Here is a 26,181-nt window from a genome sequence, read left to right as displayed (position 1 = left end):
GCTACCAAAATATACCAATGGCAATGAATGCCACTGATAAAGAGTTTAAACCAGGAAGGATATAAAGGTAACTGCTGATCTTTAAGCAGCAAAGGGAATACTGCAGTTTGGTTGTTATTCTACTGCCAGCGTCAAGCACAATCCGGCCCCTCACTACTCCTACTATCCCTTCTCCCTTTAGATCATTACAATTCAAGCAAAGTAGTACGTGACAGCAGTGAAGCGCCCGAGAAAAGACACCCTGAGCCCAGGATGTTGGCAAAGCAGATATTTAAACATGCTTTGTGCAAGACAACACCTTAGCTGCCTTTGTTTAACCACCATAACACTTTATGTACTTAAGCCACATAACCTAGTAGATTAACTAAAATAATAAACTTTGTTCACAAAAGAAAAATTAAGATTAAGAGTAAATATTGCACTTCCCTCATATCCAGTCACAATCACATTCTGAATACCTTTAATGCCTTTTCACAGCTATATACTTCATGGCTAGAGTAAGGAGACAGTCAGATATCCCTTTGTTTCCAAACAGAAACTGCAAACATTGCAAGAGGCATTCATGCTATTGAACCATTACTGCAACCAAGGACTTCAGAACTTGGATTTAACAAGGTTGCGATTTTGTTCTAATATGTTTCTATAAAGAAGAGGCTGCTGCCACTGAAGATCCTTGGCTTTGTACCAGTAGCTATAGAAAAAGTTGCCAGATTCAGGAAGCCAGGCTAATAAGAACACGCATCTGGACCTGCTTTGCAATGGAAACCTGCTTGCCCACAACCAGGACGGTTTCTTCACTGCCAAGGGCTGCTCATACAAGGGGAAAAAGCATGTGTGACCTGATTTTGCTTTCTCTTTTCATTTGTAGGGACATAACACAAGCAGACCCAAGCCTAATGTCTGAAGAGCCCAGTTGCAGTTGTAAGTTAACACACCTTCCATACCAAGACATAATTTCACTTGTGCAAGGAGTAAGCTTAGGGTTTGCTACAGCAAATAAAGCAGGGCAGCACCAGTCAATCACAGGAGTAATAAAAGCATAAATGCTGGGATTTCAGCCCTCACAAAGGCTGAACATTCACATTTCCAGGGACAAAGTACACACACCTATAAGGGTACCAAACACCACAGACAGGCTTCCTACGCCACATGGTTCGGGTGCCTGAAGCCATCTAATGAGCTCTAAACTAGTTCTAATACAGAAGAAATGTCATTCAGGGAGTACACTGCTATTGCTGCTTGCAAGAAATAAAACAATATTCAAGACTGCTGTGTCTTCCAGTTAGGATTCTTCCAGGCACTTACTGAAATAACAGTACCAAATTTAAAACAAATAAAATAATAAAATAATAAATAGATAAATAAATAGACAAACAAATAGCGTGTCACTGTAACTTTTTCTGAAATCATAAAATTCCCAGGAACAAACCATAGCTATTTATTTCACTACCCTAAACAGCTGCCAGCCTCGGCCCACCTTGCTTCCTGACATCAATGGCCCCAATCTTATCCTAATTACCCAAAGGGGTGTCAGTAAGCAAGGCAACGCATTGGAAGAAAGGTCTAAGTTTAGTTTCTATATCAAAAGAAAGTGTACATGCATGCATATATACATATGATGGTCTACAATTTCTACTTTGTATTTACAGGCAAGGACTGTAGAGCCTGGGCAATCAAATGTATCACAAAAGAAATATGGCTCCTAAAACAAAGCAAAAAAGATGAGGAAAGAATGTTTTTGTTTTCCAGCTTCTTATTTGGCTTTTGACAGAACTTCATTCACCAAAAACATATGAATAAACAAATAAATAAAAGTTTCTCATCTACTTCTCGGAGGCAGGTGGTAGTTCCTCTTTTGATTGCAAGCTTAAAGCGTAAGAAAAGAAAAATCAGAACACTTTTCAGAAAACAAGAAAGCTCAGTACTGGAATGCAATGCTCAAGTTTTAATTTCCAATTTAATTTAAGAAACTGCATACTGTAGAAGACAAATGTTCCTTCCAAACCAGAGATATGCTGCTCTACTGTACTCAAATTCTTGTCACATATTCTCATTCTCTGCACTTAGAAAATGTAACAGGCATGAGTCCAAAGTGAAACTGGTTCAGAGTTAAAAATTGATGCAGTCTCAGTTATGGGTAAGTTCAACAATACACTATTAAAATTATTATTATTCAAATTAAAGTTCTCCTGGAAATTGCTGTGGAACTTTTTCTTGGCTGCCCCATTCAGTAACATTTTAGAATATTTCCTCTTAAATAATAATCATAGCTAACAGCAATAATTCCATTAAAGATTAAAACCAAACCATAATAAACTGTGAAACCAACCTGGAAGGTTCTAGAATCAGCTTTAAGATCCTCATTTCCATTTTTTCAACATTTCAAACAAGCTGACTAGTCAAACTCTTGTTCAGCTATCTACATTTTCTGCAAGTTTTTCCTTTCAAATTTCATGTCTCAGTGCAAAATACCTTAGAATAGAAACAAAAAGTTTCCAGAAAGAAGTCACAACCAGCATAAATATCACTAGTGTCCTAAGTTTTCAACCAAAAATAATGAAGAAAAAACCCACAATGTAATGAAAAGGTGTGATCCCACTCACAGGTAAAGCTATGGATGAGATGCCTTCGCTCCCATATTTTCTCAAACAATTATTTCTTGATGGCATTGCTGAAACAGGACCCCTGGCACACTCCAGCTGCTGACAGGGGTATTCTGTTCTTTTCTAAAGAGACATTCATGTGCGTGGATGGACAAGAACAAGCCATCTCAGACTCTGTAAGCTGAAAAATAATCTAGATAAAAAAGCTGGAAGCCCATTTTTGCTGTGTTTCATGCTAGTTTTATTTTCATGTCACAGACACATCCTGCCCTTCTTCAGAAGATACAACAGCACACAGAAAAATGTTTTCTTCTTTTCGTCACTCCCACCAAACCCTCCCCAACCAAAAACATCTTTTGCTCATGTTTCTCAATATGACTCACCATTATTAATGGCTCAGAGCTAACAAAAAGATGCCTCAGCAAATACTGTTGTTTCCACTACCAGGAAAGTCTTCTTCCCTCATGCTCTGCAGAGTCTATCAAAAATTCACACTGCCACCAGCAAACGGTTGATAAATACAACTATATGCATATGTCACAGGAACTGACCTTCAGCCCTACACTGCTGCTGCTGCAAAGGAGTCTACGTCCTTACAATACCAGGCAGCTTCTTTTTGCATGTCTCTCAGTGAAGCCTCTGGAGGCTAATTATCTTGCCTATATGTTTGTCAGTACAGCTTTCAGAAGTCTACACAATGCATCAGGTTCACAGAAGGAAAACTGTAGTTGTCAGTGGTCATTGCCTACTACAAGAGGTGCCTGTTCAAACTTAATACGACAATGCACAACCTTTACCCCCCAGTAAAATTTATGCTCCTCAAGTGGGAGCTAGGATGCCACTCTGCCTAGCCTGAAAACATCACTCTGAAGTGGGATGGGAATTAAGGGGCTGGGCTGATAGATTTGGTATTTTTTTTCCCCAGCACTTTGTTAAATAAACTATATTCCAGTTTGCAAAATTACTGTGCTCAATCTTGATAAAGAAATGTTCTGCCTTGTAGTTTTGTTATGGTTCAGCACTTTGGCTCAGAGCAGAAATGAAATACAAGCACAGAGATGTAAACAAATGCACTTTAGCTCTGCCAGACACTTATGAGGTACAGCCCATCAATATAAAAATCCCCAAACTTGGCTCTAGAAAAGACTCTCGTTCACAGATTAAGTATTTAAAACTTAAGAGGGCCAAAAATGATTCCAAGTCCCACCAACAAGACACGTGTGGGTGTGTGTTTGTATATATGTACATATATATAAAGATATACATATAAATACATAAAAGTGATCCCTTGATACTAATTCCTTTCTAAAGAAGCTGATTTTTTTTTCACCAAGTACCCTCATGGAAAGATAGAACATTTTTTTCTTCATCTGAAGTGGAAATACACCAGAAGACAGACAAAACACAACCCATGCACAATACACAAGTTTCAGCCACAAATGTTATTAACTTCACCTGGTTATACCACCAGCTTTTGGAGAGAAACTTTTCTTTCAATTCATTGCCTTGTTTCTTATTTTACATTTGTTATCTCTGTCATCTCTCAGCTCTAATACATTAAGAAGTCCCCCCACTCCTTTTCCTTGAATCCATTATCCTCATCATCTGCAATTTAATCCAACATGAAATCCTTGGAAAAGCAGAGCAGAACAAAATGGCTTGCTGTTGTTTTTACAGCAAAGCCATCATCATGGCTTGAGTCCATCCTTTAAAGAAGGCAATAAGCCACAATCTCACCATATATAGTGGGTGCCCAGATGAAAGAAAAGCTTATGACAAGGGCAATTCAGAAATCAGTTGGACATCCATAACTTTGGATGAATTACTAATAGTTGTGCAGACTTGTGCAAATAATTGGTTTAAAAAGATTTTTAGCAAAAAGAAAACATCTTGAAGCTTTCATGAATTGAACTTTGGAGAACAGTGGTTTCTTTGGTATAATAGCTACCTATTTATAAAAGCCAGTTTCTACTTCATCATCTTCTCATATTGCCAATTACTGTTTCCTCATAGGTTTGCAGCCCAGAATGTTGATATATGTGCTTCACAAGGCCCAAGAGAGTATCAATAATGGTAGACACACTGGTATGGTGCCACTTTAATTCAAAATAGATTTATGTTTAACATTTGTTTTCTAAGCTCAACACTCACTCAGTATTAATTTCATAGTTAGCAAGAAAGAAGAATAAAAGAACCCAGCACTATGTCCTTTTCTTACACCTTTTTTTTTTAATTCTTCTTTCTCTAATCATTAAAACAGGAGCAAGATGAGATTTCTTAGAGGAAAATTTCCACCCACCACTAACAACCTATGAAACTGTGGAAAGAGACCACCTGGAAGCAGCGTATGAAAAAGCTCTGAAAAAAATGTGAAAAGGCAGATAACTTTTTATATACTTGTCGTGGTTTAAACCCAGTCAGGTAACTCATTCACTCACTCCCCCCCTTCTTTCCCTCCCCCTACTCCCGGAGGGACGGAGAGGAGAATCGAAAAGAATGCAACTCCCACGGGTTGAGATAAGAACAGTTTAGTAACTAAGGTATAACACAAATCACTACTGCTACCACCAATGATAATAATGATAAAGGAAATAACAAGGGAAGAGAATACATCATCTCACCACCAGCCAACCGATAACTCGCCCCCCCAGCCCGACCAAGCTCCGACCGATACCTCCTCCAGCCCTGCAGTCTCCCAGCCCTTCCGGCTAACTCCCAGTTACCTCCTGGGCATGACGTGCTGTGGTATGGAATACCTCTTTGGTCAGTTTGGGTCAGGTGTCCTGTCTCTGCTTCCTCCTGGCTTCCCCTCCTCCCTGGCAGAGCATGAGGCTCACAAAGTCCTTGGCCAAACCAAAACATCACTATCAGTTCTGTTCCCAGGCCGAAAGTCAAAACACTGCACTACACCAGCTACCAAGAAGGAGAAACATGACTGCTACTGCTGAACCCAGGACAATACTTTAACTTTTTAATCCTTAACCTTGTATTATGCTTTTAAAATACAGCTAATCTAGATTACATATGTAAAATACTTTTTGAAATAGAAAATATCCTCACCCCACAGCAATACCTTGCAGCTTTGTTTTCCAAAGCCCTTTCACACTAGCTCAATGATCCCTCACTGTTACCTCTAATGGTAACAACTCACTGAATCCAAAGGGATGCTCTAACAACTACCCATAACTAGAAGTATTACAGATCAGATCACTGTAGACCCAGGGGATTGAAGTAAGTGATATCAGATTATTTTATTGACCCTACACCATGGCTGGATCCTCCCTTTCTCCTGCCTCAGTGGAAGTGCCAGCTGGCCCCATGAACTATACTGATCTCCACATAGCCCCAGCCAGAAAGGGGTTCTCTGCTTCTGGCCAGCTGCTGAGTCCTTGGGTTTTGAAGCAGATGGGCTACCCAACATTGCTGTTCCGCACTCATGTGGAGCCCAAGGTTGCACAGTGCTCTCACAGGACTCTCATATCATCACTTGTTCACCACTACTGAGGCAGCTGAACTGTAGTAAGTGTTTGAAGTTTTGATATTTAATTACCAGCAAATACATTCTAAAAACTTCTCTTGGAAATCTTTCTAAAACCACAGATGTGTATTAATTATTGTGCTCCTATTATATTCACTCATATGGTTGTATTATGCCAAAATGGAAATATTTCTGAAATTCACATTTAAGATTTTGAAGAAAATGATCTCTTTGTTAAAAATGTTTTTTTCATTAGCTCACTTCTGTAAACACAGCATATATATTTTTACAGCTTAAATATCATCACTTGGCTGATTTCTGTATGCAAATCTTCATTCAAAAGCACAACAGTATTTATGACACCAGCTTACATTAAGTACAGTACAGGCTGCTACTATAAATCCTTGAGTTTTGATGGGTCTGAACAGCAACTGTTTGAATGTCGAGTTCCCTCAGAACATTCTTCCATAGGGCTCTTGCACATTATTTCCAGCATTTCAGGCAGTTAAGCCAGGACTCCTGCAATCCTTTCCACTGCACAGACCTAACTGCATGGTTTAGCCGCATTTACACACATTTAAGCACAGGCAACACCAAACTTATCATGCTGCAAACTTTTCAAGCTTTTGATGCACTGTTCAAGTTACAATTCTTGGATTGTTCAATATCTTTCCCTTTCATCTGTCTGGGGGTTTTGCTTCATTTGTTTGAAACAGGAAAACTGTAGTGCCAGAGGATCAAAAATTGCAACAGGGGGAAAAAAAAAACAACCAAAACAAACAAAAAAAATATTTTGTAACACATTTCTGGGCTTGAACAAACTCCTCTTTTCATAAGGTGAGAATTTTATGTTAAAGAGCCTCACTGGAACTGAGAAATCAAGCTTGTTCCAAAATATGACACCATAAACAGCCACAAACTTTTCATTAAATGCTGTCTCTCTTGCAATAAACATTTCCTTTTCCTTTAAGTATTTGATAACAGGTGCTAAAATTATTGCAAATTTCTTCTCAGTTTAGCACTGAATATGGCATCTCTTTCTTTTTTATTTTTTCAGAAATGCTCCAGCCAGCTCCTGAAATTGTGTTAATAGTTTTCTCAAGTAACTGAGAACTAGAGAATCCTAGAGGCTGCAGCTAAGATGGTGAACAAGCATAGTAAGTTTATCCAGATCCTTAGAAACTACAGATTTATTTCCTACAGATTTTTAAAAGTATATTCACACACACAAGGAAAACACTAATTTATTTATGACCTTTCAATTAACTTTGTGCTTTCTTCTCTAAGCCCAAAGCTAATCCTTAATATGGAACTGACATTTACATTTGCCGCATCTTAAATGTTGAGTGGGAAAAAGCCTAACAAAAAAACTGATTAAAAAAATTGACTTCAGAAGGATTTTCAAAGACTAAGAAATATTTGATTCAAGGACTTTGTTGTGCTATTGCTACTTTGCACAACACCTATAGCCTTATCTCTTTGATATTTCTAAAGCATGGATTCCAGCTTTGAACTGTTTTCACTGGAAAACAACTTTTCAATGTATTAGAAACTCCATGTAAAAAAGCTGAGTTATAATTACCCTTTAATTTCATTCACAGCATTACCCAACAGCTGCAGCATCCTGTTCAATGAAATTTGGCCAATGCACACTGCATACATTCAACAAGTCGTTTAGTATCAACTCAAAGACCTTGTTCCTTCTCTACAGATTAGTAGTAACATTCTAAATCTAAAGGAAATTACAATCCAAAATTGTTTTTTAGGATCTGAAAGGAAGACTCTTCACCAAACACCAAGGCTCTTCCACAGAAGCAGCTGTCCGCAGACATGAAGCTACCTTGCTACTTCTCTTTCCCTAGTAAAACCTCAAGAGAGAACGTTCCCATGAGAACAGCTGGGCAAAAAGGCAGCTCATGGCCATCTCTGAGCTGACTTATCAGCCAGCAGTCAGGGCTGAGCTTGCTTCTCCTCAGAGGACAAGCCCAGTGCTGAGCATTTCCACTCAGCTGTGAGGTGGGTGGGAAAATGACCAAAACCTTCCCAAATTACTACAGCTTGAACTGACAGAACAACTTCAAGTAGCACATTTATTACCTCAGTTCAGAATATTTTCCTTCTTGAATTAAATTCTAATTAGGAAAAAGAAGTGTACATTAAGAATATTGTGTAAATGACCACTTCCTATTATTTTCATAGACACACATGTATTAAAGCTTCTGAAAACCTCTGGCTTGCTAGCTATCCTCAACATCCCAGCAAGAGAGATTATTTTGCCATGTAAAATGAGTAAGCAGCCAACTGAATTTAGTATAAAGGCACTCTCGTCCTCAGACTCTGCCTCTGCATTCAGTGGACATCCATCAGAAGCAGTCATGGTACTTGCATTTACAATGTAAGCACACAAACACCAACATATAAACTTGCTGTGAAAGCACAATACTATAAATGGACAATTTAGTGGGCATCAGCAACAAAGTTACACTTTCCAGAAGATAATGATGAATTCTCCCCAAAACAATGTTAACCCAGATTTTATTTCCATCTCTTCTAATGTACCGGTTTTGGTCTTCTCTGGAGCAGCTCAGACATATATCTTCTATAAATGCCTAACTCTTCTATTGCCATTAACAGGTTGAGAGAGTTACGCTTGTTTAGCCTGTTGAAGAGAAGATTCAGGGAAGACGTTATAGCAGCCTTACAGTACCTAAAGAGGGCCTACAAGAAATCTGGAGATGGACTTTTTACAAGGACATGTAGTGACAGGACAAGGGGGAATGGCCTTAAGCTGAAAGAGGGGAGACTTAGATTAGATATTAGGAAAAGAATCTTCATTATGAGGGTTGTGAGACAGTGAAACAGGTTGCCCAGAGAAGCTGTGGATGCCCCATCTCTGGCAGCGTTCAAGATCAGGTTGGAGAGAGCCTTGGGATATGTGGTCTAGTGGAAGATGTCCCTGCCCATGGCAGGGGGGTTGGAACTGGATGATTTTAAAGGTCCCTTCCAATACAAACCATTCTCTGATTCAGTGATTCATCCTGAAACTACACAGGATAACCACGCAGCCCCTTTGACATTTCTTTACCAAGGAGTGAGAGGCTGTACTCACTCACAGGTGGCATGTACATTAGGATATACCTGGAGATATTCTCTATGTTCTTTGAGAAAGCTGAATACTGAAAATATTGCTTGATATAAGCTGGCTGACAGCTCTCCTAGAATACAGATGACTTTCAACAGTGAAAGATGGACATGCAAAGCTGCTAACTGGTTAGTTTTGTATTATTTCAGAATTAGAGATCTAGAGGCTTCTCAGAAGAATCAGCTAATTAATACTATTGAAAGCACCCCTGTTTACATGCAGGAAAATGGGCTGTCATCACCTTCATCTTTCTTTATAGGCAGTCAGAAGAAAGAAATAACCCTAACTTATTGAAACTTGGTGTTAATATTTGATTGCTAAATGCTGGTCTAAGGTTAACTTGAATTTTAAACTCCATTCTCTGTTTGGATTCCGAACAACAAGCTAAGGGAGTTCTGCAAACCAAAAATGAAACGTTTGCTGTGCAAAGCCAAGAACACCATTTTAGAAAAGGAGAGGGACTTCAGCAGTGACATGATGAATAACGTATTGCTCAGAAGTAAACAAAAGCATTAATCATCAGATTTCAGAAGAGCAAGAAGCTGTCTTCTGGTACTGAAAGCTAATTAATGTTTAAGATAATACTGGGATTCTACCCCTATTTTTTAAAGAAGTGTAGAGAATGGCTTGACATTAAAAAAAAAACAACCAAACAACCAACCAAACAAAAAAAAACCACACAATAAAACCCCAACAACACCAAAACACACACACAAAACCAAACCACCACACATCCCCCCCAAACTGACATGAATTTAACAGTATGAAACAGCTTTAAACTGAAAGAAGGTTGATTTAGATTAGATATTAGGAAAAAATATTCACTCTGAGGGTGCTGAGGCACTGGCACAGGTTGCCCAGAGAAGCTGGGGCTGCCCTATTGCTGGCAGTGATCAAAGCCAGTTTTTATGGGGCTTTGAAACCACCTCCCCTGGTCTTGTGGAAGGTGTCCCTGCAAGTGGCAGGAGGCTGGAACTGGATGATCTTTAAGGTCCCTTCCAACACAAACCTTTCTGTGATACTATGAAATTGAGTGGAATAAAAACTCACTGTGTGTATAGCATAGGAAAACGGCTGTCCAGCTGTAGGAAAGGTAAGTGTCTTTCAGCCTTTCAACCAGTACTGAAAGTGCTGCAAAGTCTCACTTTGCTTTGCGTCCCCCCTGCTGTCCCAAACACTGGCACATTACATAGTTGCCTGACCTTCCCCACTGCACCAAGCAACAAATATATCCATCATATTTGAAAAATCATGGCAGTCGGGTGAAGTTCCTGATGACTGGAAAAAGGGAAATATAACCCCCATTTTCAAGAAGGGGAAAATGGATGACACAGGGAGCTACAGACCAGTCAGTCTCACCTCTGTGCCTGGCAAAATCTTGGAGCAGATTCTCCTGGAAGGCATGCTAAGGCACATGAAAAACAGCAAGGTGCTTGGTGACAGCCAGCATGGCTTCACTAAGGGGAAATTCTGCCTGGCCAATTTGGTGGCCTTCTATGATGGGGCTATGGAACTGATGGACAGGGGTAGAGCAGTTGATGTCATCTACCTGGACTTGTGCAAAGCGTTCGACACTGTCCCACACGACATCCTTGTCTCTAAATTCGAGAGACATCAATTTGATGGATGGACCACTCGGTGGATAAAGAACTGGCTGGATGGCCGCACACAAAGAGTTGTGGTCAATGGCTCAATTTACAGCTGGAGACCAGTAACGAGTGGTGTTCCTCAGGGATCGGTGTTGGGACCAGTCCTGTTCAACATCTTCGTCGCTGACACGGACAGTGGGATTGAGTGCGCCCTCAGCAAGTTTGCCGATGACACCAAGCTGTGTGGTTTGGTTGATACGCTGGAGGGAAGGAATGCCATCCAGAGGGACCTTGACACGCTTGTGAGGTGGGCTGATGCCAACCTCATGAAGTTTTACCATGCCAAGTGGTCCTACACCTGGGTTGGAGCAATCCCAGGCACAGCTACAGGTTGGGCAGAGAAGAGATTCAGAACAGCCCTGAGGAGAAGGGGGTGTTGGTTGATGAGAAAATGAACATGAGCCGGCTTCTGTGTGCGCTTGCAGCCCAGAAAGCCAACTGCATCCTGGGCTGCATCAAAAGGAGAGTGACCAGCAGGTCAAAGGAGGTGATCCTGCCCCTCTACTCTGCTCTCATGAGACCTCACTTGGAGTATTGTGTGCAGTTCTGGTGTCCTCAACATAAAAAGGACATGGGAGTGTTGAAGTAAGTCCAGAGGAGGGCCACGAGGATGATCAGGGGACTGGAGCACCTCTCATATGAAGACAGGCTGAGAAAGTTGGGGCTGGAGAAGAGAAGGATGTGTGGAGACCTTATAGCAGCCTATAGGGATGCTGGGGATGGACTCTTCATTAGGGACTGTAGTGATAGGACAAGGGGTAATGGGTTAAAATGTTAACAGGGGAAGTTTGGATATAAGGAAGAAGTTCTTTACTGTTAGTGTGGTGAGGCACTGGAATGGGTTGCCCAGGGAGGTTGTGAATTCTCCATCCCTGGCGGTGTTCAAGACCAGGCTGGACGAGGCCTTGGTTGATATGGTTTAGTGTGAGGTGTCCTTGCCCATGGCAGGGGTTTGGAACTAGAAGATCTTAAGGTCCTTTCCAACTCTAACTATTCTATGATTCTATGATTCTAAATACAGTCAAATCCAGAGCACCTGACAATTATAGGGAAAACAAAACAATCCCTTGGAGCATAATAACTTGGTAGGGTTTGTGTCCTGCCTTTTCCAATGGCAGCCTCTTTCACTGGAAATGATGCTGCAACAGATGTGATAGTGAAGAGTAGTTAAACGTGTTTGTGGGACTGAAGAAGCTATGTGATGTTCACATAATACTTTCATGCAAACATATAGTCTTTGAAACTTATCTGACAGATACCTGAGAAACTCACAGAAAGCATTTATCTGGCTATGGAGCATATTTTACAGTCTTATGATTCCACACTTAACTGGAATTTCCAGTGTCACATACAGTACCAGTGCAAGCTGTTTTCCCTATTAATAAAAAAAAAAAAAAGAAAAATCCCAAACCAAAACTACATTCACTACTGAAAGCTGTATAGGCTTTATAAGTTTATTTACCAATGTATAGTGTACTATCAGTAATGACAGGACTACTTGGTTCCTGCCATTCATGTGACACCTCTAATGCAATCAAACTGCCCAAGGAAGCACATACAGAGCATGGCACTGCTTATAGTACCTCTACAGTAATTCATCCAAACAGACCCAGTCAACCCTGGTATCAGCTGCATGTGAGTTCAGGTTATTCCTGTAGGAATCTCTGATACAGAAAGGTCATGGAAGAACATCTAAGCCATCTGAAGACAGCACCAGTTACACAACTACTATAGATATACATACATTGCATAGATAATTCAAAACTAGATCTAGAGACCCTGTGTGTAGCATATATTTGTATACATAAATGAAATACACATACACACATTTTTATGTAATTCACTCTTATTTTGAACACTTTCTTGGAGTGACAGCTCCCTTGAGCATACATTACAGACTACTTTCACTAAACAAGGAAGACTTCACATCTAGAAACGCTGCAGCAGTTGTCTTGCACTTTATCTTATCACTGGGAAAGACAGGGAAAAATAAATAAGGAAGCAATAAGAATAATAAATCATTAAAGCCCTGGAAAGGTACCTTTAAAATAAAAAAAAAATAAATAAATAAAAGCAGAGAGCAAGCATGCATGCAGAGAAAGAGAAGAAAAAGACTTCAGGAGCATCTGTAACACAAGATTTCCCTTTAAGAAACAGTTAAACAGATGTCCTGCTGGAATAGTAAAGGCATTTATTTCTGATGTCCAACTATGCATACAGGTGGTGATCGTGTTGTGTCTACTGCAAGGTGACAGAGTTAAACAGGCAAACTTAAAATAATGATAAAATTCCTTGGTTCTTATAAATCTCTTCACTGTGAGAGAAATGCAAGACTAAATCTAGTGTGCAGGTGTAGCTTTACCTTTTATTTTTTTTTTCCCTATAATTAACTACTGGTGCTTTTAAAATATGCCCAAGACACTTCAAGATGATGCTGTGCTTCACCCAGAAGAGTGACTGTGGCTCTCCTCCAAGCAGCTACTCCATGCGTTAAGGAGAAAATTAGAATGTTTGGGTTCAGTGAGCTCTACATTTTTTTTTCTAAATACCAAAAAAAAAAACCCAAAACCAAACAGAAACAAAACATTCATATTGAAGACCATCTTTAATTATTTTTAATAAATGCTCTGATTAGCAAATGCTGTAGCTAATGAAGTTTCTAATTTACTATACCTCTAAGCAAAGTTAAAGCTGAAGCACTGTCTGAGAGATAAAGGCAAAGGATACAGAGAAGGCACATTCTACCCTTTTATCTCATAGCAAAATACGAGCTATCTTCAGATATAAAACCAACATACTAAGTCTTTTATGAAGATCTAAACTTTATTGTAACAACAGCCTGACCTGTGCTATGCAGTCATCCGAAATCTTGCCAATGATGCTTTCATCATCAACTTCAATACACACGGTCAGCAAATAAATATCCAATAAGCAGCGATTTAAACAGCAGGCAGCTTAACCTTTCTCCTGTCTTTAAAAAATGCCAGACGGTTCAGTGTTTGCTGAAGACTCTTCTTTTACCAACATTCAATTTGAATAAGCTGGTGCAAATGCGCTGTTCATCCTCTCATGAGAGGAGGATGCATTCATGTGAAACATGAGGAGAATGCCTTACGCTGAAACATACTCTCTGCATCCTCAATGAGATTTTATTACAGGGCTCTTTTTCTTCTCACTGGTGTGTGTCAGCATGCCTGCAACCATTCTACTTCTTTTATGGCCAGACACTACCCATACACTTGTATTTACATTTGGTATACACACACTCACTATATATCACACATGCACTATAACCCAGTCGAGGCTATTTAAAAAATCATCCACTCTGCTACTCGAAGCACTCATGTGTGATACAGACATAAAAAATATTCTGCTAATATTGCATACAGCTAACTTTCTCGCTATTAACAGATAGACTTAAAAACTATTTTAGCTTCCAAAAGCATTAAGGGTTTGGATTTTCAGGTATGTCCAAAGGTAAGTCCATTTTAAAAACTAGCATCCTCAGAGGAATACCTGGTAGTTTAATTAAGAATACAGATAAGTTCTTAATTAAGAACAGTTATTTTGTCTATTGTATCAGAGCTCCATATGACAAAAATATATAATTTCTTAACTATTCAGCAAAAATTTATGCGTTAAAATCTCTTAAAAAAAACATAACCCACAAAAAAACAAGACACAAAAAGCAAAGTACAAAACTATAACCAACTTCCTACAGCCTGCAACCCTTGAATCATTACTAGTGAAACTAATTTTTGGTTAAAGAAGCATGACTTATAAAAAGAATGTCTTTTACAGAGATCTGTCAGGATCTTAAGCTGGAACAACTAGATTTCACCAGCTTTGATAAATAATAAAAGAGCCTGGCAAACACTCAGTTTTTCTAGTCCCCCACCTACTTGGTTCTACAGTTCCTATCGATACATTATTTATGTTTGAGGAGCATTCTCCACGCAGTACTCACATTCTACACTGGCAGGAAAGAAGCCTCTGTTGCAAAGATCTTCCATTCCAAGACAGCAATGAAAGAAAAGGTTCCTCTTTTAAAAATATATATAAAATAATAAAAATATATTTTAAAAGTTAGGACAGAGACACTGCCATTCTAAATTAAAATCTCTTAGAAATACTGTGTTTGAGAAAAGTGCTATCTATGACAATACCTTTCACTATCATCTTTATTAATAAAAGTTCATCAAGATAAAGACCTAAAAATATAGTTAATCTTTATGGCTTCTGTATCTTCCCAGCTTTTTCTTTATTTGTTTATTCTTTACACTGTATACCTAATATTCACTCCTCTCAACATGCTTCTCCTATCACAATGCCTGTACTAAAACACCATCTCAGTATCACCACTTACACTGCAGGATTGACCCCAGGAATTTTCTGGTGTGTTTGACCAGTTGGGTCAAGGGGTGAGTATAGAGCACACACACCCACAGACAGTTCTGGATCAATCTCCCTGATAACTCAGCACCCCAGAGAAAAGATGCCCCCTATGTAACCACATGAAGCACAGCAGGAATTTCAGAAAGGCCTCACACTGTTGGAAACAAGATTTTCTTATAGATACAACAGAACAGGGCATGTTGTGTTAAGGAGTATCATGAAGTAATCAGGGACTTAAAGGGCTGATATGCCAAACTGGCAGCATCCCCAGTGTGACAAAATTATTCTGCTTAAATTCTTGGTGATCCTTAAAGTTTATTAAGCAAGAAAGTTGGTAATTTAGAAGAGTCAGAACACACACAGCTCCAACCAACTTTGTTTTTGAAAATATTCAGCAGAGGACTAAGGTATTTTAAAGAAAATGATATGGAAATTTTTTCCAGAGTCTTTCTATTCTACCTGCTATTGATGATGCCATTCCATTATCTACTTATCTTTTTAGTGGAAAAAAGAAAACATCATATAACAATGGAAATCCACCTTTTCTGGAAAAACAGACAAGGAACCTCATTTCTTTCTGTTTAATCCTCAGTGGAATCCGCAATAACAGCATCTCCAAAGGAAGACAAAGAGACAGCAATTGTATTACAGCAAAACTGCAAATTTAAGGACATAATTTTGGAAACTATGATAAAGTAAAGCTCACCAGAGAACTATATTAACTATAAATTATAAGCAGAAATATCTTCAAATTGAAAGGCAGAGTAATAAACTATCAGCTATTCCTTCATGAACCAAGATTTAATTTTTATACCTTCTCGACCTGAGGTATTTATGCAACACATGCTGATGTTACCAAAGGCTCATATGGTTTTAATTAGTTACACTTAAGACAGTCATGTGCATATGTGTTTCTGAACCAGTCCTCAAAGAATTAAGATATCTTCTTCCTGTGCAGGCAGAGGTGCTGATTCCATGTGCTCTGTACCTCCAGACTGTTTTAAGGAAATGCCAATCTGGAGGGGAAACAATGCATCAAGGCCTTTCTAGGTAGGAGACCAGTTTTCAGATTTTTGCTCATTCAATGTTTAATCACCTATTAGTGATTTTCAGTATCAGCCAGTTCCCTATTTGGTCCTATTCTAAACAGACTGCTGCAAGTTAATTACTTCCTCTTCAAATATGGCCGGGGCTAGTGGGTTTTTGATATGGAGGTTAGATGAAAGCTTAAGGTATCCATTTCTCAAACACCCCTCCGCTCACAAATCAACAGGAGGAAAAATCATACAAAAAAACAATAAACCAAGGAAAAAAAAAAAGGAAACCAAAACAAAACCCCCAGGCAATCAAAACATTCCCTTCCTCCTATCTGAAGTAGAAGACAGGTAGATTGAAGAATATACATTCAATCTGATGGAAAGTAGAAATTAGACTACAGATTGCTAAACCACTTAATTGACATTAAGACATAGAGCTGTTGGAACAAGTCCAGAGGAGGGCCACGAGGATGATCAGGGGACTGGAGCACCTCCCATATGAAGACAGGCTGAGAAAGTTGGGGCTGTTCAGCCTGGAGAAGAGAAGGCTGAGTGGAGACCTCATAGCAGCCTTCCAGTATCTGAAGAGGGGCTACAGGCATGCTGGGGAGGGACTCTTCATTAGGGACTGTAGTGACAGCACAAGGGGGAATGGGTTTAAATTTTAGCAGGGGAAGTTCAGGTTAGATATAAGGAGGAAGTTCTTTACTGTGAGAGTGGTGAGGCACGGAAAAGGCTGCCCAGAGAAGTGGTAAATGCTCCATCCCTGGCAGTGTTCAAGGCCAGGTTGGACAGAGCCTTGGGTGACATGATCTAGCGCAAGGTGTCCCTGCCCATGGGAAGGGAGGTTAGAACTACATGATCTTAAGGTCCTTTCCAATCCTAAATATTCTATGATTCTATAGATAGAAGATGTGTAAAAGGGAAAAGTCTAAGAGCTGAAAGAATGTCAACTACCAAGTAGTTCAAATTTGATTTGTTCATTTTTATTCTGAGATACCCACTTTCTAGTATATCCCTCACTGAATAATTCCAGGAAAAGTCATAATTGTTTTGTATTCAGATCAAGACTTTTCTGTGTTGCCTACCAAGGAAACTTCTCTTTTCAACTGTTTTACCTTTAGTTATAATGAGCAGAGAGGTGCAACAATGAAGCAGTATTCAGAGACTCACAACTTGAAGGACCACCCATGTGTGCAATCCAGCAGTTGTTCTATTATGCTAAACTCCATTTACCCTTCTTGAACCAATTGAGTTAAAACCTGTAAGTCCTCTTTTCTGCTATTACCTCTCAAATGGAAGGAAAACAGGGAATAACCACTCCAGCACTTTCAATCTCTGTCATGCTGCCGTACATTTTCTCTGCAGATGCCCCCCCCCCAGCCATAGGCCAGTTTCATTCCAGGTTGCATACCATCCTCTGCACCAATAAATAAGCGTATAAGATTGAATTTTCCTATATGTGCCTACCAAGGATGGCACCCAACACAGCAGTAGCTGCATGCTGAAAAGATTATGTTGACTGCCTCTAGTCCCCATCCAGTTCACAAGAAAACAGACTAACCTTCAGGAATAAATATAAAACACAGAAATTTGTTACTAGAAAATGACTAAACCACCGCTTAACTGAGTGACCATTCTACCAAATTTAAACAGAAAGAACTGACACAAAGACTTCTCCAAAGAGGTGACTTTGGAAAGCAATACAAATGCAATAGAAAGTATATAGCAGAGAAAAATAAACTCACCATTTTGCTAATCTGTGTTAATCTACATTAATTCTAATACAGCTGATAGACGTAATCTATCTAGGGATATTTAGGTCTGGTTCAATATAGGATGATTGTTCAAAAACATGAAAAGGAGGCTGGGTGACAGCACAAACCAAGAATTGCAAGTGGACATTTACAGCTTTGTCTGTGAGTCTAAGGGTCAGAAATTTCAAAAGCTAACTTAGTCACCAAAATCCACTGAATTTCAAACAGCACAAAGACATCTTACTCTCTGAAACACCACAGATTTTAACTTTCAAGTGCTTTCCCTGGCAATGAACAGGACTTGTCACTGAGAATGTTACTGTAGCACTGTATACCTGTCAAATCAAACACTTCTTTGGAAGCATCATAATTCCTCAAGATAATAACACAATCACTCTATTTCTTTATTTTACTCAAGGTAAGAGTCCAACAGAGGTGAGAAGTTGGGTGTAAGTAGTTACACATCAACTGAAAAGTTGAAGATATAACACACTTTTCCTATGTCCTGATTCATAATGTTGCCAGCAGTGGAGCTACATCTCACACAGGTCAGGATTTTCCACTTTACCATGAGTACCCAGAAACATGGCTCTTCTCTATTCACATTTTTATTTTTTCTTTTTTTTAATTGCATACATGGTTTAAATAACAAAATATAACTTTTATTTGTAACAGGTTTTTCTGGTCGTCACCTTTGTGGAGAAGAGCCTAACAGCGTCAGGCTTTGGAGTCTGAGAAATCAAAATAACAGCCATAATATCTACCGAATCAAAAATGCTTATAAATGTCACACCTGGGAGGAGTAGGGGTGTGAAGCCACTCAAATTTACACACAGAGATGTATTTAGCATCCGTCTTGCATCTAATGTTAAAGGTTTGTTACCACTCTACACTACAAGCTTTCCTACATGTTAATAGTAATATAGAGTGGGAGAGAGGATTTCCAAGTCCATCATCCTCACCTTGTCAGACCACTGGCACCTCAGCTATCTTTAAAAAGGAAGGGCCAGTAAGTAAGATACACTAGGCCTATAGCTTACATAAAGCACTCCAAGTGAAGCATCTGCCAATATGCACTGTAGGAATTTTCTCAATAGTGGGTTTTGCATGTTTGCACAGCTGTTATAGATGGATGCTTTTTATCACTGCTACTTTTTTTCTTTTTCTTAATAAAGTGTACCACTACGAAAACACTGCATCCTCCCCCTCTTAATTTGGTACTCTGATTTTCACTTACTTGCATTCCTCTTCACCTTTCATTTCCTCCTTTATTCAATATCTTTATCCACCATTTCTGCTAGTATTTCCAACCTCTACTTTTGCTATGTGATTCCTTCTTTTCCATTTTACTTTGCAGATTCCTTATACCTCGCTCTGCCAATGTGACTTTTTTCTTGTTCCATTTTCCTGCTGTTCCTAAGAACCAGAATCATAAAATATCTCAAGTTGGAAGGGACCCATAAGGATCATTGACTCCAACGCCCTGCTCCTTGCAGGACTACCTAATACTAAATGACTTAAGAGTGTCATCCTTGAACTATGACAGGCTTGGTGCTGTGACCATTTCCCTAAAATAAGGAATACTTCACAGATTTGTGAGTCATCCTTGAACAGAGCCCATGCTAATTATCTCTGTATCATTCCAATTTTAGTATATGTGCTGCCAAACTGAGCACAACTGGATGCCTGTTGGATGTCTCCTGTCCCTTTCCAACAACCCCAAATTAGCAGACCAGCTCAGATGCTAGTGGCTCACCCTGTCATCTTAACAACCATGCAGAAAGTGAACCCTCAGAGTTTGATCAATTTGCTGCCACAAAACCAGCGTTTGTAAAACCAGGATATCAAGGAATTAGGGTGCATAACTACGGCTAAAACATTCACTATAGGCTCACAGTGAAGCCTTTGAAAAAAACAATGGATTTGTAGCTGAAACACAGTAGCATAGAATTTTTTCTTGTGGAAAACTGCATTTCCTCTTACTAAGGAAGAGCCCAAGGGTTTGTACCGTGACTGCCATGCCACTGTGCACTATGTCAATTCTGAACACACCATCACCAACTTATTAGCAATCCTTCTTCCTATAAATGACACAGAAGCATCTCATCTTGCGAAATAAACCGCTCCATCCCTGTTCCCAGCAGGATTACAGCACAGCAGCTCCTCAAAAGGTTTCAGAGGCAGTGGGTGAATGAATGGTTACTGTCCACATTGAGGTTTCGAAGGCTGGTCTCCACCACCTTCAGCATGGTATTAATTCTATTATTCTTGGACCCAAAAATATAGGACTGAAAGCTGGTGTGGAACATCACTGACTTTTTTCAAGAACCCATTTCATTGATTAACTGTACTCACAGCTGTGAAGCTCTTTGCAATATTCAGCTTAATTACGTCTTTGCCGATGCTTAAAGACCATCCCTTCTTGAAATGCTTTTCATGGTCAGCCATCTAAATGTGTTTATTTTGCAGAACATGAATAAGTAATAAAACTAATCGCAATGGAAGTGTTATGTAGCTTCACAACATTTTTGTTGTCTGGCATAATGAGCAAGCTCAGAATAGGCATTTGCCTGTTGTATCTGTCTCTCAGAGAATTTCTATTCATTTAGTTAACTCCAGAGTGGCAGGTTTATCCATCATGAATGGCCAAAACATATCTATCCACCAAACCCACAGACCTTTATTGAGACATATGCAGTTCAAAGTACACCCAAGCACTCCTGCCGAACAGATTTTGGTTTTCAAGATTAAAATCTGTAGACAAGCTAAACATCTGAAAATTAAAATCAGAAGTGAAGAATCATACAATTGGCCTGTCAACAGCAACAGAGAAATGAGTAAGGGGCTGATGGCAGACGAACACACAGCTAACTCCACAAAGCATGGAAAACCGTGCCTGCTGCTAAGAAACAGTTTTTCATTCAGATTTGAAAGTGCCAAAACCAAGCGTTAACTCTTTTTCTTTTCTGATGCTAAAATTGTACTATCTTCTGGTCACAGAGATACAGAAAACTACTGTCTCAAGTGAGGTACTTTCTAATGTTTGGACTACTGGAGCACTAGGCAACCAGGTTTGCTCCCTTCTGAGCACAAAATCTAGCAAAGAATCTCCCCTGTACCTCCTTGAGAAGATAGCCTGCTCTCTGCTTTTTTGAGCTGAGATCAGCTTCCTCCACTTAGGATGAAACCCCACAACAATCAACCTTTAATTTATTACTTACCATTGAACAACCTAAGCAAAATGTATAGACAGTCTCTGCAAGAGGCTGAAGGAAAATCAACTTCTATTTTTGCCTCCTGGTGAGTCACAGCACTGTTAGGGAGGTAGAAAAATAAATATTTAATCTACATTTTCTCCATGCTTTCCTCCAGGGTACAGACCCTTCAGAAGCCCCTGAGCAGCATTAGTTCTTCTCCTGCCCGCACTGCACGCAGTAACGTAGAATTTGCCTAGTCCTCCTTAAAATAGGTGAAACTGCCAGCTGACAGAAAATCAACAGCCTTTGGTACCTGTAATGAACTCAGGGAGTTCAAAGCGTTGCTGAAACATATGAAGTGTGGGGTAATACGCAAAAAGTAGGGAACAGGAGATAAATTACATTACTATGAAGGGCACGGAAGAAAAAATGCAGTTAAGCAGGAAGTCCATTAACAGGAGAATAATTTGGAAGAACACACATTCAAGTACAAAATGCAATTAATTCAGACAGGAAATAAGAATTTAAAAGTGATTACTGTATTTTGCAAAGGCAGAATAAATGTAACTAAATCACACTGTTCAGGGCCTTGCGGCTTGGGTTTTTTCTGGTTTTGGCTCGTTGCATTTTTTTTATGTTCACTAATAGAACCTCACACCACCCCACCCCCCCTTGCCCTCTGAAATCAATCAAAAATAGCAATTAAAAAAAAATTCCACTTCAGCATTCCAATATGCCTGTGGGTAACAACACATATAACGTCATGGAAATAGTTAGCAGGAAAAAAGCCAGATATCAAATAATTGACTACTGCTCAAAGCACGGGTGTTCAGGACCTGAGTCCTGATTTCCTACAGGACAGAGACTTTCAGTAAAAGCTAGCGTGCCATAAACATTATCACTCCAATTGATTTTGAAGGCCAGTTAAAAGCTATTGTCTATGACAGACCAGGTAAGCCAAACAAACTCTGTTCAGGGACTAAGCAAACTGTATTTGCACTTGAAATGTTTTGACCTTGGTCCTACAACTGCTCCCAGCAGAGGTCCAGCAATTAATACCAAAGGCCTTTTTCTCCCATCTCTGTCCAGGACTATACATGAGCTCCTGCATGTGTTCCTCTCCTTCATGCTTAGAAAGCAAAAACACCTCCTCAGACCTCAGTAATAGCCTCCAAACTTAACTAATAGAGGATAGGAAATAAAAAGACACAACAAAATATCTTCCAACAGAAGTGGATTTGATAGTTTTCAAGAAGCAGGCAAGGTAGTAAGGACAGTGCTATTTTAAATCATGTGCACATGTCAGAAGATGACAAAGAGGAAAATAAACACAAAACAAATTCTTAAAATGGCAAGTACTTTCCTGCAAACCAGATTACTGCAGCGTACGGGGCAAGCCAGCAGCAGAAGCATATAACCTTGAAACGCAGCAGCAGTGGCCCATGAGCAAGAGCAGTAATGACCCTCACCAACGCCACATACGCCCCAGGATTACCTCTTCAGATCACTGCAACACTTCCAGAATAAGCCCCATCCCAATACAGCCCCTCATCCTGATATAGCCCCCCCTACAGGGACTTGGAATTTCATTTTCACTGCAGCACAGGATATCAGGAATACTTCATAGCATTTGTTTTGTTTTTAAATCTGGTATAAAGATACTACACATGGAGAGCATCTTTTAAAGATAGCTGCTTCAGCAGTCAACAGTTCAATAATAAACAGCTGGACCCATGGACTTCTCTAGTACAAGCATTTATGAATCCTGGAAAGAAATTTATTACAGATTTCCTCACACTAGATGTGCATTGTAAGCCAATTTTCTTCCAGTAACACTTTTGAAGACAGTTCACGTTTCTTTGAAAAGCCCTATTGATCTTCTAAATGAGAATAATAACCTGAATCTGACCAGACATAAGGTGCAGTTCAACATATTTTTATTTCACTTTGAGGTCTGAGCAACCACACATTCCTTTCATGATCATTTACACAGTTAGGTTTACAGCAGAACACACATGCTAAGCCTCCACAGAAACTGAATTTAAAAACTAATTAACAATACGCATTCCCACCAAAACCTGTAATACAAAAATGGTTTGTAGACAGATCAGAGAAGTTAACAAGCAATGCATTTATCTAGTCCAGAATAAAACAAAGGAGTTAGCAACCTGAGTAGCAAAGTCGAAGCTGTAAGGCCCCAAAAATCAGAGTGATTTTGAAGAATGGACCATTTGGAGAAGGCTGGTGCTTCGTCAGTCACATTGTGAACAGAAAAAGACAAAATTCATTAAATAAATTATTCATTAGTGTTTAACAGCTCAGCACTGAATCCAATATTTCTCTTTTGGCTAAAGAACACTGCTACAAATTCATTCACTTGTAACTGCGTTGCTGAAAAAGTTAATACCATTTATTGACAGGTTAATTTATAATAACACCTTAATTAAAAAAAGATTATCACTTTCTGACTGAAATGAAACTGCAGGTGATTGGGAACAATATAACTACAGGCTAATGAATGATTTGAAGCAATTCAGTGTCCAATTAACACCAGCATCTGGTTTGGGGATTTTTTTCCCTGCCAAAGCATTAGCCCTATATTAATTATACTTTTAGTTAGTAGTAACAGAAAGTTTCAATCTCAGTGTTATCATTCAAGCAAAAAAACAGAAAATAAGAAAGTCAGGACTTGGAATTCACACAACCAGAAACAAACTCTCTATCACTTGCAGGCATGCAAAACAGAGTAGAAAACTTCGCCTAGCCTGATTTCAGCAGCTATCCCAACCCAACACTAACTGAAGACGTAAGTGTTCCCTGTGACCAAGATACAGGAACAGTGATACATCTGACTGCATCTAGAGGACCCTCTCTGATGCAATGATCCTTCTTCATGACATGCCAAACTTTGCTTGGTCAATATGTTTTTTAAACTAATCTTTGCCAATAAAAAGGCAATTGAATAATCCACTGATCTTCAAAACAGAGCTCAGCAAGAAGACTCAGGACAGGGGGACTTAGGCTTTGTGGAGGAAGTACCCTTTGAGTCATTACAATCTCAGCATATGAGACGAGTGGACCAGCATTTGCCTCTTGCCTGCTTATTAACACTGGATTTAGATTAGTAAAGCATCATTTCTGAAATACAATAGTTGGTTGCTTTTTTCATCAACTTTACTAACTCTCTAAGACCAAAACTATGCAACTAAGATAAAAAAATGAGACCAAGTACTTAAGTCCAAATCTGGCTTGACATTTTAATATTGTGAGTATGGGTGGACTTAAAGTATCTTATTCACATATCATATGCTAGGTCTGTTACTGTTCAGGAAAAGTATAGTGTCATTTCCTTAGGGCATTCTTGCAATTACACCAGGTAAGAGATGTTAACTCGGTGTGCTAAATGGTCACTTGAGAACAAAACAAGTACTCGTTCCTGAGACAGAGCGATTCAGAAGTGGGATCAAGCTCCCTAGTTGCCAATATTTTGTTTGTCAATACCCATAGCACTCACTGAATAAATTATTGAAGCAACTGGGGGGGGGGAGGGAGGAAGGCAGCAAAATGAAAAAACCAACCAACCAACCAAAAAAAACAAAACCCAAACAAAAAAAAAAGCAAAAAACCAAAAAAACCCAACCCCTCCCCCAAAAAACAAGTACCACCTTTGCACCTTTGCTGCATAACTGTGTGATATTATATCTTTTCCCCTTTCTTTTAATTATAAGAGCCATTTTTGTACCTTCTGACAGAAAATTGTGAGAGCTGCAATCAGCACTAATTTGAATCCAAATAGCAGAAAGCTTCGCAAGAAGGCTTCAGTGACCATACGTATGCTGCTACCTGAAAACCTACAGGGAAAAAAACCCCAACAAAATCATACCTTTGCTTCTCATGAACATTCAATTTTAATTAAATGTCATCACTCCAATTAGATCACACCTCATCTTTCTTTTGGACGCATGGCAGAAAATCTATGCTTCTACCTTTTTTTAACAGAGCTTTAACCATACTTCTGGTTTCCCTTTGCCTTTTATTTACAACAAAGATTTCCTACCCTTCCCTCTAAAGTAAAGCAATTTTATCCCACCCATGTTGCAGCTCTACACAACTGTTGCCAAGCCAATAAATTAACAGACTCGTGGACTGATCATGCAAGGTAATTCTCTTCTGGCTATTTTATCACCAACCTCCAGACGGGGCTCTCTCCCAGATCTGAAGCTCAGACTCAGCTCCTGGTCTCTGTTATTGTATTGTTGCCTACCGAACAGTTTTAATACAAAGAAACAATATAACAAGCTTCTTTCTAGCGCTTGGCTCCCCAAGATGATCAAAATTGCCTCTTTTCCTCAAGCTGTAAGAGGCCTGTACTGCAGATTTAAAGGATCAGGATTCACATTCTGCCAACAGTATACCTAGAAGAAACTCAAGAGTTAAGTGCTTTTCAGAAAGAAAAGAAAAGAAAGGGTGGGTTGTTATTAAAGTTACTTAGCATTTGGAAAGCAAATCCAATTCTCTATCAAAAAAAACCCTTTAAGATACATGGGTAAAAGCCAAACCGTATGCATCATGAGCAGATGCATGCTACCTCCTGCTTCTTCTTATCCCAGAAGAGGTCCTAATCCATCATACTTTCACTGTCTCGCACCTCTCCCTGCCATAATTATCTCCCTCTGCCCCATGGATCAAATTTGGATGCTCTTCCCCGAATTGTACAGCCTCCAGCCTTTCCTGCACATTTTTTTTCCCAGTATCACTTTGTCCTGCACTGCCTGTGCATCTTTTAGCACAATGAAGAAATAACTGGAAGAACAAAGCAACGTAACATTTCTCTCCTTTTACTGTGACTAAAGAAAGGAAATCTTTACTGAAGGCATGTATGCTAATGTCCTATTAAGAATAGCTGCAAATACTAAGTGCTGT

General features: G+C 39.3%; 1 protein-coding gene and 1 non-coding gene across 7 annotated transcripts in view; both read right to left on the bottom strand.

Moving 5' to 3' along the window:
* The window catches only part of FRMPD4 (FERM and PDZ domain containing 4), a 310,006-nt gene that overhangs the window by 181,508 nt on the left and 102,317 nt on the right, over nt 1–26,181 (bottom strand). The window lies entirely within an intron of this gene.
* Nucleotides 19,631–19,737, bottom strand: LOC134156080 (U6 spliceosomal RNA). The gene has a single exon (XR_009961822.1). It is a non-coding gene; the product is annotated as a U6 spliceosomal RNA (small nuclear RNA).

The sequence above is a fragment of the Pezoporus occidentalis genome, unplaced genomic scaffold, assembly GCF_034315485.1.
Source record: "Pezoporus occidentalis ecotype Australia unplaced genomic scaffold, CSIRO_AGI_Poc_V1 ctg81, whole genome shotgun sequence".
Classification (NCBI taxonomy): Eukaryota; Metazoa; Chordata; class Aves; order Psittaciformes; family Psittacidae; genus Pezoporus; species Pezoporus occidentalis.
The sequence above is the reverse complement of the archived record's forward strand: the minus strand, read 5'-3'. Positions and strand labels throughout refer to the sequence as shown.